We start from the raw sequence: 22,398 nt of genomic DNA, 5'->3' as shown, positions 1-22,398 counted from the left end.
TATATGTCACCCTCACCCTTCTCCTTGTACACCCATAATAGACGTAAGATAGTTAGTGCTACACTGCGAAGCGTCAAAGTCCTGAATCATCACCCTCGAGAAAAGTCAAGTGACAACCCGAGGAGAACAAAGACAATGCTGAACGCACTATTCACTCAATGACGGTAAAGGATTAGTTCACCATTATTATGTTCCTCCTGGTCAAACAGTGAAACAAACTCTTTACATAGAAGTCTTGAAGCGTTTGTGACAAGCAATTCTCCGTCTCCGCCTTATGTATGGAATTCTCAGACCTGATGCATACTGCATGACAATGCAAGACCCCATATTGCTTTATCTGTTACCAAACATCTTTCCAGACATTGCCATCCCACATACACTACTGGCCATTAAAAATGCTACACCAAGCAGAAATGCAGATGGTAAACGGGTATTCATTGGACAAATATATTATACTAGAACTGACATGTGATTACATTTTCACGCAATTTGGGTGCATAGATCCTGAGAAATCAGTACCCAGAACAACCACCTCTGGCCGTAATAAAGGCCTTAATACGCCTGGGCATTGAGTCAAACAGAGCTTGGATGGCGTGTACAGGTACAGCTGCCCATGCAGCTTCAACACGGTACCAAAGTTCATCAAGAGTAGTGACTGGCGTATTGTGACGAGCCAGTTGCTCGGCCACCATTGACCATTCGGTTTCAATTGGTGAGAGATCTGGAGAATGTGCTGGCCAGGGCAGCAGTCGAGCATTTTCTCTATCCAGAAAGGCCCGTACAGGACCTGCAACATGCGGTCATGCATTGTCCCGCTGAAATGTAGGGTTTTGCAGAGATCGAATGAAGGGTAGAGCAACGGGTCGTAACACATATGAAATGTAACGTCCACTGTTCAAAGTGCCGTCAATGCGAATAAGAGGTGACCGAGCCGTGTAACCAATGGCACCCCATACCATCACGCCGGGTGATACGCCAGTATGGCGATGACGAATACACGCTTCCAATGTGCGTTCAACGTGATGCCGCCAAACACGGATGCGAAAAAATGACGTTTTCCCATTCGTGCACCCAGGTTCGTCGTTGAGTACACCATCGCAGGTGCTCCTGTCTGTGATGCAGTGGCAAGGGTAACCCCAGCCATGGTCTCCGATCTGATAGTCCATGCTGCTGCAAATGTCGTCTAACTGGTCGTGCAGATGGTTGTTGTCTTGCAAACGTCCCCATGTGCTGACTCTGGAATCGAGACGTGGCTTCACGATCCGTTACAGCCATGCGCATAAGATGCCTGTCATCTCGACTGCTAGTGATACGAGGCCGTTGGGATCCAGCACGGCGTTCCGTATTACCCTCCGTATTCTGCTAACAGTCATTGGATCTCGACCAACGCGAGCAGCAATGTCGCGATACGATAAACCGCAATCGCGGTAGGCTACAATCCGACCTTTATCAAAGTCGGAAAGGTGATGGTACGCATTTCTCGTCCTTTCACGAGGCATCACAACAACGTTTCACCAGGCAACGCCCATCAACTGCTGTTTGTGTATGAGAAATCGGTTGGAAACTTTCCTCATGTCAGCACGGTTTAGGTGTCGCCACTGGCGCCAACTTTGTGTGAATGCTCTCGAAAGCTGATCATTTGCATATCACAGCATCTTTTTCCTGTCGGTTAAATTTCGCGTCTGTAGCACGTCATCTTCGTGGTGTAACAAATTTAATGGACAGTAGCGTATATTCGACCGACCTCTTGCGACTGTTTATTGTTTCTACGAGTAAAAGGCAGCTGAAAGTAAAGGTTCGCCAAGATATTGCAGAAATCCAACGGGCTGTGACAAATGAGCTTACAAGCACTACAGTTGAAAATTTCCCTGCTAACTTACAAAAGCTGCAGAAACATTAGCAGTTGTATGTAGACAGCCAAGGGGACGACTGCGATAAGAACTACTGTCACTACCCGGTAAGCGCAAATTTATATTTTTAAAGAAACCTGTCCTGGAACTTTTCTGTCAATGGGGTGCAATGGCAGAAACCGTATCAAAGTCTTACGAAGTCTTCATTTCTCTGAGCATGAAGGGATCAGCGCGGAGTATGTGCTGTACCTGTGCAAGGCGCCTCCATTCGTGGGCGCCAGCGGGAGAGACTGCCGCGGTGAATTCCACAGTCTACCGAGCTCGGCATTGGAGCGCGCTGGGTAAGACCGCTCGGGCTGTTCCCTGGAATGTGCGGTGGGCGTGGCGCCGCGGAGAGATACCGCCGGCGCGTCTGTGTGCGTGCGGCGCAATTATCCCTCCGCGGCTGCAGCCGTCCGACCCCTTTTATTGAATCACGCCGGCCGCTCCGTCCCGGGCTCCTGTGATCGTCCGGAGGGTCTGCTTGCGCGCCGGCGAGCCGCCGCTCTGATTTACAGCCGTGTTTGTTCTCCCACGCCTTCCCCCGCTCCACTGGCCGGTCCCGCCTAACGAAACTCCCACCGAGCGCTGCAGTGTTTGAAGGTGAAAACAGCGTCGGGCCGGACTACTGTACGCTCTTGTTTCTTTCTGCTCGAACTGCTTCGTCCCTCCTCGGGTGATGAACTTCACTGCTTAGCGACGTCGCCTCCGTGTTATTGCTTCGATTGCGACACCAGCAGAGAGAACCCAAAGATTTATGTGAATCTAGTCGATGCAAAAGGGCTTCTTACGATCCTAGTCACTTGACACAAATCTTCGCACATACATTCCGAACCAACAAATCACACTTAAGTGAAAGGCAGAGTGTTCACCGAACCACTTTCACAATAATTCCAATCTCTAACAGAGCACGGAAGACAACAGATGACTATATCTTTCCGTGCGAGCCCTGATTTCTCTTATTTTATTATGATGATCATTTCTTCCTAAAAAATATAACAATAAAAATAAAAAAAATAAAAAAATAAAAAGTAGTCGCATTCGGAGCCGCGGAGGCCAAAGTTGGTGACTAAAATTTCTTGAGATGATCCTTTCGCAGCAAAAAACGCCTTTAGTTTTGATGATTTCCTCCACAAACACCGTATCACGTCCATGATGCTCTCTCCTATGTTTCCCGATAATACGACACGTATTTGGAAACTAAGGTCGTGAATTGGAAGTCACTGTGAAAATACGACGATGCTTTGCACAGATGTGTTGGGCAGTGTCTAGTACGACCATCGATCGCATCACGTTGCTCTTTTCAATTCTGAGCCCACAATGAGCACATAAGGATTCCTATAAAATAGTGTCTCCCACCAAGTACGAACGCCTGGTGAAAAATTCTCCTCAAGCTATGTAGCCCACATCACATAACCGTCATGCGTTTTCTTCTTCAAGATCATTCAAAATGGCTCTGAGAGCTATGGGACTTAACACCTGAGGCCATCAGTCCCCTCGAACTTAGAACTACTTAAATCTAACTAACGTAAGGACATCACACACATCCATGCCCGAGGCAGGATTCGAACCTGCGACCATAGCGGTCGTGTGGTTCCAGACTGAAGCGCCTAGAACCGCTCCGCCACTTCGGCCGGCCGGAGATCGTTCTAGCCGCATTCTGGAGGGGCAATGAAGATGCTCCTGCAGCGCTCTTAGTTGTGAGAGTTTGATTACCAACAATACAGCCCGTAATTGGTTCCCTCTGGGTTTCATCTCTGGTCACATGTACCGTTGACTATGAAGACAATGAGCTATAGGCCAGCGTGGAGAATTGGCGCAAAGCACTGGCGGCTGCCTTCTACTACAACGGTATTTGAAAGTTAGTACAACGCTATGACAAACGTCTGTGTCGGATCGGTGACTATGCAGATAAGTAGCAAGAAGTTTTAACTAACTGTTACAAATAAAACATTTTTGATTTTCACAGAGGACGGACAAGCGAAGACTAGGCAGTCTCTTCAATAGATCTGTTGCATCTTGTAAGTATTGTGCCAATAAAATATGGTCTTTTTCTATTTGTTGTTTCCAAATATGTTGTTTGTAATTCTGATTACTAGGTATTAAATTGAATATAAAACCTTTAGATTTGGTTGATTTATGGTGTGACCGAAGTTTAACGGATTCCTTTTACCACTCATTTGGTTAACGTCACACTTTTCATTATTTAGGTTCCACAGCCAAATTTTGCATCATGGAGATATGTTATCTAAACCGTTTTGCAATTTTTTCTGACCTTCTGATGATTTTACTAGATGATAAACGACAGCATTATCTGCAAACGTAGGACGTCTGCTCAGACTGTCTCCTAAATTAATTTATATAGGTAAGGAACAGCAGAAGACCTGTAACACTACCTTGGCGAACTCCAGAAAGGACTACTGTTTCACCAGATGACATTCCATCAGTTGTTACAAACTGTGACCTCTCTGACAGGAAATCACGAATCCAGTGGCATAACTGAGGCGATATTCCATAAGCACGCTATCTGATTACAAGCCGCTTGTGAGGTACGATGTCAGTAGTCTTCTGTAAATCTAGAAATACGACATCAAGTTGAAATCCTTTGTCGACAGCACTCAACACTTCCTGTGAATAAAGAGCTAGCTCTGATTCGCAAGAACGATGCTTTCTAAACCAGCGTTGACACCGTGTGAATAGATCGTTCTCTTCGCGAACTTGGACAAGTTACTACCGGGTGTCCAGAAATTCACGCAAGATTGGAATTTTGCACCATTTTTTCTGTAATGTGCTGCCAACGGAAAAAGGAAAACAATAACATGTATTAAAAATGCAGTGTTACACGGAAGAATAACTCGTTTCCATTGCTGAGCAATATTTTTTTAAAAAATGACGGTGTGGCATCTACGCTTCTCAATGTTCGCACAAAAATGGTAGCAATAGTGATTTAACTTCACCTGTTATGGGGTGATTAATTAAAAAATTGAGGGAGAATGGATCAATTAGTTATCTTGAACATTCTGGCCATCTTTTAGCAAGATCAACACAAAGTAACGAAGCATTTCGAAACAGTGTAGCTGGGAGTCCAGGGATATCTATTTCTTCACCGCGGTTAATATTTGGGCATTTCGAGAATCCCTCTACAGCGTATTTGCACGAAAGATTTGCATCCTCAATCTTACAAAGTTAACTGAATCAAGAACTGAAATTTGCTTCAAACCATTACACTTAAACTTGGCAATTGGAAACTGTGTGTGCCACAACCTCTTGCTAGGAGTGTGAAAGCAAGTACTTTTAACATGGTGTCGCCTTTGTATTCTGGTCTAGAAAAGCCTTAGCCACTCTACTTTTGAACATTAGCATTCACTGTGTAAAAAACTTTTAATGTGTCTGTTGTCAGTTACTTTCAATTAAATCTGGTTATTTATAAATGAAACTATATACAACGAATGGTTATCAACAATCCACAGAACGGCTTGTTCATCGAAGAATGACATGCAATAGCTAGCTGATGCTTATTAAAACTTGCTCTGTTAAGAAGAAGACCTACAGATTTATATGAAATTCTGTAAATGAAAACGGTTCCTAATTCCATTTGTTTTTTGAGAAACAATTGGATTGACAACATGTCACTGTTTGGTGCAGATTTAGGACTGGAAGCATCATTGGACTACTATTCTTCGAAAATGCGGCTGGTCAGGTAGTAAAGGTTAATGGTGCTCACTATCGCATATGACAATCCAGTTTTTAGTGCCAAAAGTGCATGATATAGATGTGGATGACATGTGTTAAAAGGCCACATCTGTATTCTAGGGACGCCGTAAAGTGGAGCGCCGTCAAAAGCACGTGTTCCTTAGTAGAGTGCCAGATAATATACACCCAGAGAAACCATTCAATTTCTTCACGAGACATTTTCTGGTCGTCTAATTTCTCGTTTTGGTGGTCAGAAATAGCCGCCCATATCAGGAAATTTGACGCAGTTGGACTTTTTTTGGCTCTTTTACTTTTACGCTAACAAGTCCGCGACAATTTACAACTTGGAAATTCAACGCTGTATCAACGAAATTTGGCCGTATTTATGAAAAAGGGTCAGGTAAAATTTAAAAAAAAAAACATTGTGCATTTGCCAGTAAAGATGCATTTTCCATGCATATCTCTGTATTGTATACTTTATGAGTAAATAGAAAATTTACCTATTGAATAATAAACCTGTGTTTTCCGTCACAATTATTTCGTGTGTGAATTTTGGGACACTCTTTACCATAGCGTATAACGGAATCTTGGGCACATCACAACGGCTAGATATTTCAGGTACGGAAAATTTGAGTCCAAATCGCCTGATTTCAAAAGGCGCTCAAAAATATTTGTGAAATGAATATAATTACCGGTCAAAATTAAACTGATCCTGGTCACGCATTTCTAGACCATCCGACCAAATTGACGGTTCTTTATTTATTTCGGCAAAGGTTAAGATAGGTGAAGCGCTGATTAAGGCATCAAAGTATTACCATAATTCTTAAAAGGAATCATATATTTTATCACTCTGTTGTGGAACAATACACAGCTGTGTATTGACAGATAAAAATAAAAATAAACTGACCCTAATCCCATAGTCGTCGAGAACACAGTAGGGGTTTGATTACATAAGGTTAAACACGATATGGTATGTTCTTGACCTACGCTGACGTTTGGAGCTGATTGGTTCTGCAACCCATTAGCGATTAGAAATACGTATAATTAATAATTTTTTTCATTATTTAACCATCTATAAAAGTATTGGCACGTACTGAAATGTAGCTGAACTATGGCTTTACGTTAATGTTCATATATGGGTTTCCACTTAAGGTTCTGATGTGTCTATAGTTCCAGAAAACTAGTTTTGTGACTTCTAGAGTTCTATTAGAAGCACTGAATTATATATATTGAGTCTCGTGAATCCATTTGCTGTGAACAATCTGTGGATGCTTTCCAATATTTCATTAGCTGTCTCTTCGACAGAGCCCCCAGGGGCTCAGCATTCGTTTGCTGGGTACGGGCTTGGCGACCCCGGGGTTCCTGAGCTGGGGACTGGTAAGCGCCGCCAGTCCCCTGTCACCGTAACCTCTAAGCATACTTCAACGACCACCGTGCGGCGCGGCGGTGGAATGTTGTGTGTCTCAGGGAATGGGGATCTTGGCTTGACCGCCCGGATCGCGAGGATGGAATAAACCTCTATAAAAAAAACCTCAATCTCAAGCTGTGCTGCGCGCTGATGAGATGCATGGCTGTTGAGGTGGAACAGTCGATAGCGGGCAACCTCTGGGGAACCTGCCGCACCTCAGTTGTATAAGGCTTACCTAGGCACGCGGGGCTCTGTCTAGGTGGACTTCTAGTTCCCTAGCTGCTCGTGGGACCGAGATGGATCCTTCGAAATTCTCTTTTCTTCCTCCCAGCGGAAAGGGTGGGCCGCTGGAAGGTTCTAACACCCAGTCTCTTAAGAGGGCCCGTGCAGTCAGTCCCCCTGACTCCGGCGCTTCTTTGAAAAGTCCTGTCTTAGGTAACAGAATGCATTCTGGTAATCCGAATGTGTTTCTCATTGTGAGACGGAAAGAGGGTAGTTTCGAGAAGGTTTCGCCCTTCTATATACAAAAGGGATTGGAGGGAATCTGTGGCTCCTTAAAATCGGTGAAGCGCTTACGTAATGGGACCTTGCTAGTGGAAACTTCCACTTCCCAGCAAGCAACTAACCTCCAATCTGCTAAATGCCTAGGAGAGTATGCCATAGACACCGAACTGCACAGCACCTTGAACTATAGCAAAGGTGTTGTGACATGCCGGGATCTAGCTGATATTCCCAAGGAAGAACTGCAACGTGAGTGGGCTCCGGAAGGTATCGTTGATGTCCAACGCATCATGAAGAGGGTTGATGGCACTCTTGTCAAATCCGACTCCTTTATTCTGACCTTCAGTAGCACAACACTTCCTGAACATGTTAAAGCTGGCTTCCTTCGCCTTAGTGTGAGGCCTTATTTCCCGGCCCCAATGCGCTGTTTCAAATGCCAGCGTTTTGGGCATACCACCTTAGGCTGTAAAGGCGATGCGACTTGTGGAAACTGTGGTCAGGCTGCTCATGAAGGAGTTGGTTGCTCGTCTCCGGCTAAATGTCTTAATTGCTCTGGGAACCACCCTGTTTGGAGTAGGGACTGCCGCATATTTTTAGAGGAACGCAAGGTCCAGGAAATAAAAACAACCAAGCGTATCCCCTATGGTGAGGCCAAGAAGATTTATAAGTCGATGCAACCTCCCACATTTGCTACATCTTTTGCATCCCTGGTACAGAAGCCTACTCCAAAAGTCGATGCCTCAACGCAGACTGAGGTGGTGAGTGTTGGCACTAACACATGTAGCTGTCAGTGCACTTGCAACGCAGCCAGTGTTCCAGAGCCAGTAGCCCCTACTCGAACGGCAGACAAAAGTACAGAGGCGGACTTGGTCCAGCCCCTCGCACCTCCAACAGCTGAGGTTGTCCCCAAGCCCAGTGCGCCACTTACCACTCCCACATCCGCTCCCCCAAAGTCCACCAAGCCACAGAAAGCTACTGTGCAGCAGCAACAGCGGGTCAAATCCCGTGGTAAACCATCTGACCATGCGGATGTTGTTTTACGCAAGGCTTCATCTGACTCTTCCCCAGAGTTGATGGAGTACGATGTATGTGTGGGGCAATCATCTCGTCCCACGCCTGCCCCTCCACCTGCTGCGGTCTCCCCACCCCGTCGGAGAGACAGGATGAAGGTGCTACCCCCAACATAGATGGCTCCCATACTCCAGTGGAACTTGCAAAGGTTCAGGACGCATGTGGAGGAACTTCGTCTACTTTCTCAGGGTAGACCACTGTGTCTCTGTCTCCAGGAGACGTATTTCCATCCATCATACTCCCCTGAGATACGAGGCTATACACTCCACAAAAAGGACGACCTGCGTGGAGAGAGAGCTAGAGGAGGCGTAGGTATTTTCGTCAGGACGGACTACCATTCCTCGCCTCTCTCACTTACGACGACTCTACAGGCCGTCGCTGTGTCCGTGCACGTGCGTCATCCATTGACTGTATGTTCACTTTACTTGCCCCCACATGATGCTCTTGATGAAGCGGCCCTCACCGACCTTCTTACACAGCTCCCCCAGCCATTCATTATTTGTGGTGATTTTAATGCCCACAATGTGCTTTGGGGCTCTGTAATTACCTGTCCCAGGGGTAGAGCAATTGAGAGGCTTCTCCTGTCATCCTGTGCCTACTTGCTCAATGGAGGACAGAGTACTCATTTCTGCACGGCGACTGGGTCGTTCTCTGCCATTGATCTCTCGCTTTGCTCTCCAGCTCTTGCCGCTAGTGCTCACTGGGAAGTGGTCGCTGACTTGCACGGCAGTGATCATTTCCCAATCTGGATTCACCTGCCAGATGGCGTGGGCCCCGAAAGGAGACCACCACGATGGGTACTCAGTGGAGCTGACTGGACACTTTATAGCCAGTTGGCCCAATTCGAACACTGTGCGAATGTTGAGGTGTGGGTGGATCATATTACCAAAACGGTCCACCATGCCGCTGCGGCATCCATTCCACAGTCCACAGGCCACCGGAAAAGGCCACCTGTGCCTTGGTGGAGTGACGAATGCCGCTCTGCAATCAGGACCAGGCGTGCGGCTCTGCGGCGGTTCAAGTGTCGGCCGACTGCTGAGAATCTTGCAGCCTTTCGGGTGGCGAGGGCGAGATGTCGCCGCATTATTCGTGAGAGCAAGAAGAAGTCGTGGCAAAAGTTCCTGAACACCATTAATCGTTCCACCAAAAGTTCCATTGTGTGGGAGACCATTAGGAGAATCTCTGGCAGAGGAGGGAGGTGCCCCATAGCTGCTGTAATGAATAACGGCACTCTCCACACAGATCCGCGAGACATTGCCCAGACTATGGCAGCATATTTTGCGACAGTTACTGCCACAACCAGTCAGGATCCAGGTTTCCAGCGCCATAGAGCGGTTGCTGAGAGGTGTAGTCTGAACTTCCAGCCCACCTCTCATGAAGTTTACAACTGCCCTTTTTCTATGTGGGAGCCGGATTCTGCATTGTCTGGAGCTCGTGACACTTCCCCTGGTCACGACAGGATCCATTACAGTATGCTATGGCACCTCACAATGCGCAACAAAGAAATCCTCCTCGCACTTTTTAATGCCATTTGGGGGTCGGGTCACTTTCCTGACGCGTGGCGTGAGGCAGTTTTAATCCCTTTTTTAAAACCTGGGAAAGACCGCTCGAGCCCAAGTAGCTACCGTAGTATTGCCCTCACTAGTTGCATAGGGAAGACCTTGGAGCGGATGGTCAACCGCCGCCTTGTCTGGATGTTAGAATCCCGGCAACTACTTAGTCGCTATCAGTGTGGTTTCAGGAGGTTTCGTTCCACCTTCGATAACCTTGCCCTCCTGGAGGCGGCTATCCAACAAGCTTTCCTACGCCGTCATCACCTTATAGGTGTATTTTTCGACATCGAGAAGGCCTACGATACCACTTGGCGGCGTCTCATCCTGGAGCAGCTTCACGAATGGGGTTTTCGTGGTTGTCTTCCTCTTTTTATTCAGTCTTTCCTCTCGCCACGATATTTTAGATACCGAATTGGTGACATCCTGTCTGATCGCTTTGAGCAGGAGAACGGTGTCCCTCAGGGTAGCGTTTTAAGTGTGACTCTGTTTGCCATCGCTATTAATCGCATTACGTCCATGGTGAAAAGTCCTGTCCAGTGTTCTTTGTTTGTGGATGATTTATCTTTGTTCTGCTCTTCTTCAAGCCTTGCAACGACAACTCGTCAGTTGCAACTTACGATTAGGCGTTTGGATGACTGGGCGCTGAAGAGTGGATTTAAGTTTTCCACCGAGAAGTCTGTATGTGTTCTTTTTAACCGTTCTCGTTCGATTTTCACCTTTCCTGAGTTGCGCTTGAGGGACACTATTCTTTCTTTTAAAGACACGGTGAGATTTCTGGGGCTCATTTTTGACTCGAGGCTCACGTGGTTACCTCATCTTAAAGACCTGAAACGGCGGTCGCTTCAGGCTTTAAGCATTTTAAAATGTCTTAGCCACAGTACATGGGGAGCTGACAGGACTTGTCTGCTCCATTTTTACAGGGCGTTTGTGCGATCTCGGCTCGATTATGGGTGCACGGTATGGGTCTGCGAGGCCTTCGTACTTTAAGATTTTGGACGTTGTCCACCATGAAGGGCTGCGGTTGGCCACTGGGGCATTCCGAACTAGCCCCATGCCAAGCCTCTGTGTAGAGGCTGGTGAACCGCCACTTCATATGCGGCGACGGCTACTTACGGTACGCCAGGCGTATAAAACTTTGTCCACACCGTACACACCTGCATACCATACCGTTGCTCAGCCTCCTCTGGCACGGTTATTTCATAACCGGCAACGTGCGACGCAGCCCTATGGGATTCGCGAACAGGATTGCCTCGCTGCAATGTCTATGGCTGGTCTTCGTGTTTTACGTCGCGGTTGGAGCAGATCTCCACCTTGGCTCCTCCGGAGACCCAAACTTATTTTAGATTTGACTCGTTTTAAGAAGGATGGCACGCCAGATTTTACATTCCAGTCACTTTTTTTTAACATTTTAGATGTGCATGACGGTTTCACTGTCGTTTACACTGATGGCTCCAAACAGGAGAGTTTCCTTGGCTGTTCTGTGGTGTTCCCTGACCATGTTACCCGGATTCGCCTCCCTGCTGAATATACCGTTTTCGCAGCGGAGCTCCGCGCGATCCTGACGGCACTGGAGCAGATGCATCGTGTTCGGGGCGATCGATTTCTTCTCTGCTCCGATTCTCTTAGTGCCTTACAATCGCTGCAGAACCTGTACCCGACTGAAGAGATGGTCCAGCTGATACATAGCCAACTGTACTTGCTCCAACAGCGGGGTAAAGAGGTATCCTTCTGCTGGGTGCCTGGTCATGTCGGCATCTTGGGCAATGAACAGGCTGATCGGGCTGCCAAGGAGGCCTGCAGAGAGCAGGATGTGGTCCAGTGTCCTATCCCCTTGCAGTCAGTCATCGCTGCACTCCACAGGAAGTTCATGGAGTTGTGGGAGGACGAATGGCTGGCGGTGACGGCCAATAAACTGCGGTCGGTAAAGTCAACCACTCGGCCGTGGCGTTCCCCTGTCGGTTGCTCAGGCGGGAAGAGGTGGCCCTCACACGTCTTCGGATCGGGCACTGTCCTCTGACGCATAGCTATTTATTACGGCGGGAGGATCCTCCGTTTTGTGATGCTTGTGGAGTGCACATCTCTGTCCGCCACATTTTAACAGACTGCATTTTATACCGTGATGCAAGGGCAGAAGCACAAGTTGATGGTGATCTGCCCTGTGTTTTAGCTGATGATGAGACGTGTGTGTCTAGGGTTTTTAAGTTTTGTGATGTGTCTGGACTCTGGCCTAAACTTTTAGGCTGGAGGTTTTAGTGTATTGCAGAGTGGCTGACTCCTCCCTTTTTTTCCTTGCGGTCAGCCAGCCACTTCCATCTGCTACATTGTTTTAGCCCCCTCTCTCGTTTTCTTCCTGTGTTGTCCATGTTTTACTGCTGACTCCCTGCTTCATCCCACGCTTCGGTGTGGGTGAGCACATCTTTTCCGATGATTGTTTCCCGTGTTTTATGTTCCGTTTTATGTAAATATTCTGAGCTTTTTTTTTTTCCTTGACACCCGTCTCACTATGATACTGAACGGGTGCTGAAGACCTTGCTGTCGTGCGCCCACAAAACCCCTCTACAACAACAACTACTTCGACAGAAGGAGTGATAATAGGTTTCAGTCCTATTCTTGGGTTGCCAAAAAAACGATTTTACAATCTGACAGTGCAGGCTGATGAGCACATGTATTTATCAGATAAGACATAGGACCCAGTATAGAGCCTGTGGTACATTACGTCTGATTGCAAAAGACTCCTACTTTCTGTTGCTGCGTGGCTGAATGAAACTTGAAAAACTTTGCTTTAAGTATAGCAAATAAAATAAAAACAATGAACCTGGGAGTCTACTGTTCAGTAATATTTTGAGTCATGTATCTTACTAGATTTCGAAAGTCATGACACTGGCACAACTCTGTTTGGATTTCTTATGAAGACTGTTGGAAGCGACCTAATTACGTCACCCTGTTGTGACGTAATAAATGTGTAACAGTATTGCTGTGTTGTTTTCTTATAAACAGCAACAAGTATCAACTATGGAGATCAGGATCATTAGTATTCTCTTTTATTTAAAACCTGTTCAGTTCACAATACTTTCTGAAATGAAACTTTGTTTATTAGTAATTGCTTCTTTTCTGTAAAAGTTTGTAAAATCTAACGTCTGTGACATTTGACTTTTATAACTCTTTTGTCAGTTATGTTGTAGTTAAACGATGTTACAAAAGTAATTCAACAATGTGAACACATTAACTACAAATTTTACATTTTAAGAATGAACAGCTTAAAAATCCTTTAAACGCCAGGTACTGAAAATAATCGCTGTTGCGAATGAGATGATTAAAACTGCTTTTGCAAGCAAGGAAAGCATAGTTTGTTTTTTGACATAAATGTTGCATTTGCTGTCCATAGATACAACTTCATTCTGACCCTTACGCAGAGACTATGCACAATTGTAAAAGAAGCGATTGCAATACAGATGGAATAATATGAAGTCTTTTGAAGTACAAATCACTTTTTCTCAAAATATGTGCTCAAATGTATATGAAATCTCATGGGACTTAACTGCTAAGGTCATCAGTCCCTGAGCTTACCCAATACTTAACCTAAATTATCCTAAGGACAAACACAGACATCCATGCCCGAGGGAGGACTCGAACCTCCGCCGGGAACAGCCGCACTCACTTTTTCTACAGTTGGCGATTATCATTTATATCACATCGAAGAAAAAAGTTTTGCCCAAAAATGAAGACAGAAGAAGTATCTTGTGTCTCATTTAACGATTTTGACGTATCGCAGTCCATTAAAGCTGATCAATGGGACAAAATGATTTTATCATGTTCAGCTTGATACAAAACAATAATAAATGAGTTGGAAAAAAAGTCTAAAATTCTGCTTTCTAGTTCCAGTGGCAGACGTGTAGAGCAGTCCCATCATTTTCGCATTAATAGAGCAGCTACCGAAGATGTAATTTTAAGCTGCTCTGTAATGAACAGAACACCCGAGGTTTCGTGTCTAAGAAGATCTACTAAGGATCACTTGATTTTGACGGCGCTACACGCTACGGAGTCCCTAGAACACAGATGTGGGCTTTAGCAAAGCATCAGCATGCAGGCATACAAAATATATAATGCAGAATACAATGCATACATTTTGAAAGTGGAGACACGCGTTGCTTATTATGAAATTCGAGTGACAGTGATGTCAGAATGTGTTGGATGGAAATGTATAATTGGATTTTTTTTGTGAAAGCAAATACCAGAGATGAGCGTTCAGCGGACATGTAATTATCACTATTTCATATTCCACACTCAGACGTCAGTTAACTGCAGGAAACAAGTCAAAGGAAGCAATCATTTTTGTTTGTGGCATGCTTCTGTCACATGTCTCCGGCTGACATTTTCAGCGGCATAATTATTACCTAAGGAAAGTAAGCGTGTCCGTAATTCTGAAAGAGAGCACCACGTGTGGCTTTCCCTAAAGACATCATTTGCGATTATGAAATGTGCTTCAATCTAACAGCCTTCAACATATTTTTTCCACACATTTTCTACCGAAAGAAAATGCTGAGTGTTGAGCTCGTGTTTTTCGTTTCTGACAACTGTCGTATTGGCTTGCTTAGCTGGGTGGTAACGTGTTTGCCTACTATGCAGAGGGCTCGTGTTCTATTCCCGGCCGGATTGGAGATTTTCTCCGCTCCTGGACTGGATGTTGTGCTGTCATCATTATCACCATCATAACCATCATCACCAACACGCAAGTCTCCCAGTATGTTGTCACCTGAATTAAGACTCGCAACTCGGTGACCGAACTCTCCCGGATGGGGCCACCCGGCCACCAATGCCACACGATCATTTCATTATTATCGTATTGTCTTGGCATACAGCAACGTGGGATCCAACGGCAGGTCCTCTGCTGTCCTGTGACACCATCCACTCCATGTTTCTCATGTATCATCAATCTCCGTAGCTGTTTCACATCTTATGAGATGTATCCATATACCCGAGAAAAAACAACATCATGAGCGCCAAAACTTGAAGACATTACCTTCAAGGAAGTGAAATTATTTTTAACTGAAAAAATCGTACGAGATACTCTTTCAGCCATGAAAGTAACAAGATATATATTATTTGCATTAATGCTAAGCATGCATGTTTGCATTCAAAGACGCCCTGCTAATTTCAGTGATAAGGAAAAAATAGCCTGCCAAAACCACGACGAGACAGCGGCATTCTTACGTAATGGTTAAGTGTCTCTCATCTTTTACTAACTTGTAGTAAACGAAAGCCGTTTGGTATTTATGCACTGAAGCGGTGATGGAGAACTTTACTTCCCTCTTACACTTCCTAATCGGCTGACATTTACTTGTATATCGGAGCATTACATTCAATACTTTGTACCGGAAATCACGAAAAGTGAACAGAAGTGATAAATTGATAACTTCAACTAACAAGAATTCTGACACACTATGTCTACTTACCCTTAACACAGACTCTTTGGTTTCGCTAAAAGCGTTCATTACGGAGTAGTGCAATGAAGATGAACGCCAGTGACCAGAATGTACAAATTGATTGTGTGCCGGATATTGTAAATAAAATAACCCAATGCCTCCTATCACAATTAAAAAATTTTTCACCATATCTCAGCAATAATTCAGGTAAGATTTTAGACTTAAGCCACTACCCAATGTCCGTGGATTTTTTTCCATCACCATCTTCTGAATTAAAGCCCTCCCACTTCGAACAAAACATTCAGACTTTCGACATGTGTATCTGGCATCATCAACAGTAGAAAAAATGAAACGCTTCTTGAGATGTAAAGAGAAGAGAGTGTTCTCTTTACATAGGCTCTGTACCAGCGTCTGGAACCTTCCACAGAAGGCCAAAGTCAAGAACACATTGGAAGGCGAGTTGGGCAGCTCGTAGCAACTTTGGTCCGTCGCGGTGGCCATGTGACATCATGTGGTGGGAAGCGGGGCCCACGAGATATACCGGACCTATGGCGTGCATCACACGATGTGACACTACAGGTCTTAGGAGTTCCAGCGACTGCCTCTGCCGGGAAGCGAGTTACTGTTTCAGAAGAGTTTAATAGTTCTTAACTGCCTGTGTAAATACACACATAAAAATAAAAATTGGGCATCGCCTCGGTTCCGAGAGTTCCGGAACCAGTACAGAAAATTTGAATAGATATCAAGAAAAACATAATTTCCGCCCTTTTTATTACTCACAAAAACCACACATTGCATGTTGTACCACCATCAGCTTGAACTTCGGAGGTACATTGATGCATGCCTGTATTGGTCGTGGTATACTATCCACAAGTTCATCGCGGCACTATTGGCCCAGATAGTCCCACTCCTCAACAGGGATTCTGCGTAGATCCATCAGAGTGGTTGGTGGGTCACGTCGTCCATAAACCGCCCTTTTCAATCTATCCCAGGCAGGTTCTATACGGTTCATGTCTGGAGAACATGCTGACCATTCTGGTCGAGCGATGTCGTTATCCTGATGAAAGTAATTCACAAGATGCGCACGATGGGGCCACGAATTGTCGTCCATGAAGACGAATGCCTCACCCATATGCTGCCGATATGGTTGCACTATCGGTCGGATGATGGCGCCTTCCATGACCACCAACGGCGTACGTCGGTCCCACATAATGCCACTCCAAAACAGCAGGGATCTCCATCTTGCTGCACTCGCTGGACAGTGTGTCTAGGGCGTTCAGCCTGACCAGGTTGCCTCCAAACACGTCTGCGACGATCGTCTGGTTGAAGGCATATGCGACACTCATCGGAGAAGAGAAAGTGATGCCAATCCTGAGCGATCCATTCGGCATGTTGTTCCGCCCGTCTGTACCGCGCTGCATGATGCAGTGGTTAGGAAGATAGAACTCGTCATGCAAGGCGGGAGTGAAGTTGCGCATCATGCAGCCTGTTGCGCTCTGTTTGAGTCGTAAGACGACGTCCTGTGGCTGCACGAAAATCATTATTCAACATGGTGGCGTTGCTTTCAAGGTTCCTCCGAGCCATAACCCGTAGGTAGCGGTCATTCACTGCAGTAGTAGTCCTTGGGCGGCCTGAGAGACGTATCTCATCGACAGTTACGGTGTCTCTCTAACTCCTCCATGTCCGAACATCATCGCTTTGGTTCACTCCGAGACACCTAGACACTTTCCTCGTTGAGAGCCCTTTCTGGCACAACGTAATAATGCGGACGCGATCGAACTCCGGCATTAACCGTCTAGGCATGGTTAAACTACAAACAACACGAGCCGTGTCCCTCCTTCCTGGTGGAATGACTGTAAACTTATCGGCTGTCAGACCTCCCACCTCTCTCCTCCCCCCCCCACCACCTCCCGTCTAATACGCGGTGTTCAAGCATGGTTGTTTACATTTTTGGGCGGGTTTACAGACATCTCTGAACAGTTAAAGGGACCGTGTCTGTGATACAGTGTCCGTAGTAAACGTCTATCTCCCCCTCCAAGGGGACTCGCCACTCTTTCGCGGGTTTGTGGTTGGCTACCATGTGGCCCCAGCCTTTGCAGCACCTTTTCCCTTCCGAGCTGCATGTCTATCCTCTTGTTATTCTTTTTCCCTTCCTTTGGAGAACATGTCTGTGGTATTACTGGAAACATTCTTCATTCTGTCACTGACGTACGAACAGTCTCACCTTAGTTTTTGGCTCCCTTTTCTTTTCTTTGTTTCCCTTCTCCTCTCGTTCCTCCGCCTAGGCGTTTGAAGATCCCTTTTTTTTCTTCCTCTCTGTGCGCTCCTGAAGGCCTGCCCACGCATCTGACGCGTAACAGGTGACTGGGTAACGCGTAATTCCCAGCCCTGGGTCGACAGGTAGGGTTCGCTTGGTACAGGCCAGGCCCAGGGAGGGGTGATTGACTGTGCTGTAATTTCCGATTGGTCCCTCCGTGAGGTATTCGGGAAATGTGACCTGAGGTGTGAACAGTCACCTAAGGCGGGTGCTACCCCTTGTGAAGGGGCCCCCATTTGGAAGGAGCGCGTCATTGGAAACGCTGGCAGTCGTGGAGATTTCCTCGCGACGAGTCAGTCATTCTCCCCATCGACGTCTATGAAACGTAAACGTAATGAGGCTACTGATTCGAAGACCCTTCCCGCTGCACCGCGGTTCCTTGTGGTCTCACGTACTAAAGACGGTCAGTCCTTCGCCAAGGTCAATCCGTTTATTATCCAGAAAGGTGTTGCTGTAACAGCTGGCCCTGTGAAATCCGCTCTCGTTTACAGAATGGCACTTTGCTTTTGGAAACAGCTTGATTCTCAAACACAACAAGTACTTGCTGCCTCGCTTCTCCAGGGCTACCCTGATCGTGTCGAGGCACACAGAATATTGAATTATTCCCGTGCTGTAATTCACACCAGGCTGAAATACACTCTTACCTCTCTGATCAGGGTGTCATTGCCGTCCATTGTGTAATGAAAAGGGTCGCTTCCTCCTTGGTGCCCACCCACACTCTTTCCCTCACCTTTGATAGGGTGGTGCTGCAGTCCAAGATCAAAGCAGGCTATGAAGTTATCACCGTCCGGCCGTACATTCCCAATCCGATACGCTGCTGCCAGTGTCATCGTTTCAATCTCACTCAAACATCTTTTCGACACGCAGCCAAAGCCGTAATCTGTGGCAGGGATGCACACAAGGGCGAATATTCACCTCCTTCTCCCCGCTGTATCAACTGCAATGGTAGCCATACCGCTTCCTCTCAGGATTGTCCCGTGTATCTAGATGAGTGGGCTGTTCAAGAGATTCGTATAAAGGAAAAAGTGCCTCAACCAGTAGCTCGCCAGTTACTGGCTAGTTGCAAATCCCCTGTTCTTCTTTCTGGCACCTATAGTTCTGCTCAAGTTACTCCTCGCTCCATGAATGAAATGGCCACGCAGACATGTGACCTCAAATTCGGCTCAGAGGTTGTGAAAGCGCCCAGTATCAAGGTAGCATTGCCGTCCCCCCGTTCCGCAGTGCAACAAACAGTCAAAGTCTCGCCTCAGGGGTGAAGTCGCCCACTACACAACCTGCAGGCAGGAAAGGAGAGGAGTACTCCTGTGAAGACCTCCTCTGTCCCTCCAGCCAAACAACGCCCAAGTCTTCCTCTAACCAAAAGGGCTCGAAGAAGTGCGCTAAAGACAAACGGTCTTCTCCTTCACCAACCTAAAGTTCCTGCTCGACGTTGTCGCCACTTGGACCCATAGCCCGGCCGGCATCCTTCTGGCCGGTGCGCAGCACCAACCGTTTTTCAGCGTAGGATTCCACAAGCAGACCACACAAGCATGATGATGCTTCTATGGACCCCTTGGAGCAGGATCCTCCTGCTTCTGTGCGCTGAGTAGCGACTCAGCACCGGCTGTCACTCGACGGCCGCCGAGTTGACACCCCTACATCCCTTCTTCCTCAAGGCTGTCCTCCAATGGAACGTTCGTGGCCTTCGGTCCTACAAAGAGGATTTACAGCTGCTTTTAGCATCACAGCATCCCCTTGTACTCTGCCTTCAGGAAACGAAGTTGCGCCTTCACGACTGCGTTGAGCTTTCACATTACTTATCGATTCATTTTGACCTTCCCCATGAGGTCGGCATTTCATCTCATGGAGGCGTCATGCTGTTCATACGGGATGACCTTCTAGTCAACCCATCCCCCTGACTACCTGTCTTCAAGCTGTTGCAGTCCACCTTTTCCTTCCCTGCCTGACTTTTTCCCTCTGTACCATTTATGTCCCTCCATCATTCGCTGTCATTAGGGCAGACTTCCTTAAGCTTATTGGCAGCTACTCCCCCCCCCCCTCCCCACGTTGTTACTCAGTGACTTTAATGTGCATCATCCCCTTTGGGGTTCTCCCAGGACCTGTCAGGGAGGTGCCATCTAGGCTGACCTTTTTAACCAACTTAACCTCTTCTGCCTTAACACTGGAGCACACACTTTCCTTTCCAACTCCCCGCATACCTATTCCCATTTGGACCTATCCTTTTGCACTGCACAGCTTGCCCATCGTCTTGAGTGGTCCGTCCCTTCTGACACATATTCGAGCGACCATTTCCCTTGTGCTCTAAATTTGCTGACCCCTACCCCATCTGCGTGCACGTCCAAATGGCATCTTACTAAGGCTGTCTGGCAGCTTCATTCCTCCCTGGCTATCTTCGAAGAACAATATTTCTCCAGTTGTGATGACCAGGTGGACTATCTTATCGTTATTCTTACTGCTGCAGAATGTTCCATTCCTCGCGTTTCCTCTTTACCACGTCGTGTACCAGTCCCGTGGTGGACTGCGGCATGCCGCGACACATTTCGCGCTCGGAGATGTTCTCTCCGCGTTTTTAACCACTACCCTACGCTGGAAAACTGCATTCATTATAAACAGTGTCGTCAAGTTCTTCGGAATAGCAAAAGAGCTAGCTGGATTTCATTCGCTACTTCTTTTAACAATTCCACACTTTCCTCTGCGACCAACCTCTGACAGCTCTCTGGAACCAAGATCCATTCCCCAATTTCGGGGCTGACAGTAACTGACGATGTCATCGTCGATCCAATTGCTATCTCCAGCACCTTGGGCCACCATTTTGCGGAAGTTTGGAGCTCTTCAAACTATCACCCTGCCTTCATCCATCGAAACGAGTGGAGGAGGCTCGGGCGATACCCTTCTCTCCCCAGAATCGTGAGTGCTATAATGCCGCTTTTAGTACGAGGGAGCTAGATCATGCTCTCAGTTCATCCCGATCCTCCATCCCAGGGCAAGACGCGGTCCACATTCAGATGTTGCAGCACCTCTCTCTCGTGGGCTAGCACTTTCTGCTTAACACGTACATCCATATGTGGGCTGAGGACACATTTCCTGGACGCTGGTGTGAAGCCACCGTCATACCCATACCTAGGACCGGTAAGGACAAAAACTGTTGTTCTAGCTAATGCCTCATCTCTCTTGCCAGCAACGTTTGCAAGGCGATTGAAAGTATGATTCAGGGCCAACTGGTGTGGGGGTTCGAGTCTTTCCATTTACTAACGATTGCACAGTATGGATTTCGAGTGCGGGGCTCTGCAGTTGACCATCTCATTACTCTGTCCACCAATATCATGAATGGTTTTCTGTGGAAATCCCAGACTTTGGCCGTGCTTTTCGATTTGGAGAAGGCCTACGACAGGAGGTGGAGAACTGGTACCCTCCGTACCCTTTACACGTGGGGCTTCGGTGTGCTCCTGTCCTGTTTTCTTCATTTTTACAAGACGGAGTTTTCAAGGCGCATGAGAGTTCTGCCTTGTTGGACACCTTTATCCAAGAAAATGATGTGCCTCAGGGCTCCTTTCTGTCGATGATTTTGCCATCTATTGCAGTTCTCCACGGATCTGTCTCACTGAGCGGCGTCTTCAGCACTGTCTTCATCGTATTCAATCCTAGAGCATCAACAATTGCTTTCGCTTTTACAAAACCGTCTGTATGGCGGTGCAAATGGTTTCTCCCATCATCTCTCCACCTTGGGCCTGTTGCCCGTCCCTTCGTTGAGACTATGACATTACCGAGGCTCCTGGTCGATAGGAAACTCTCTTGGTCCTCCCATGTATCTCACCGGGCAGCCCGCTGTACACTGTCCCTCAATGTCCAGCGTGTCCTCAACGGTACTGGGATGCCGATCGAACCACCCTCCTCCACTTGTATCGGTCCCATGTCCATTCGAAATTCGACTATAGGTGCTTTGTTTATGCAGCTGCACGCTCATCTCTTTTACGCCGTCTCAACACTATCCATCAACATGGCCTCTATTTGGCCACAGGCGCCTTTTACATCAGCCCAGTTGAGAGTCTGTATGCTGATGCTGCTGAACTTTCATTGTCCTACAACCGTGACTTTCTCCTCAGCAGGTTTGCATGTCGTTTGTCTGCCTTGTGTGGCCACCCTTCCTATGCCTCCTTTTTTGATGATTCCTTTGATCGTCGGTATGGAGCTCGTCCCTCTTCTCTGTTATCTCCTGGAGTCCGGTTTCGCCACTTACTACGGCCTTAGCTTCACGCTACCTGCAACCTTCCCAGTAGGTGCGAACCCTTCACCACCTTGGCTTCGTGAAGCGGTCCACGTTAACCTTGGCCTTCATTCGCTTCCTGAGGACACTACTCCAGCCTCGGTCTATCGCCTTCAGTTTCACGACCTTCAAAAGGTTCTGAGCACTATGGGACTTAACTTCTAAGGTCATCAGTCCCCTGGAACTTAGAACTAATTAAACCTAACTAACCTAAGGATCACACGTCCATGCCCGAGGCAGGATTCGAACCTGTGACCGCAGCGGTCACGCGGTTCCAGA

Source organism: Schistocerca americana, chromosome 7, assembly GCF_021461395.2.
Source record: "Schistocerca americana isolate TAMUIC-IGC-003095 chromosome 7, iqSchAmer2.1, whole genome shotgun sequence".
Lineage (NCBI taxonomy): Eukaryota > Metazoa > Arthropoda > Insecta > Orthoptera > Acrididae > Schistocerca > Schistocerca americana.
Note: the sequence above shows the minus strand (reverse complement) of the source record.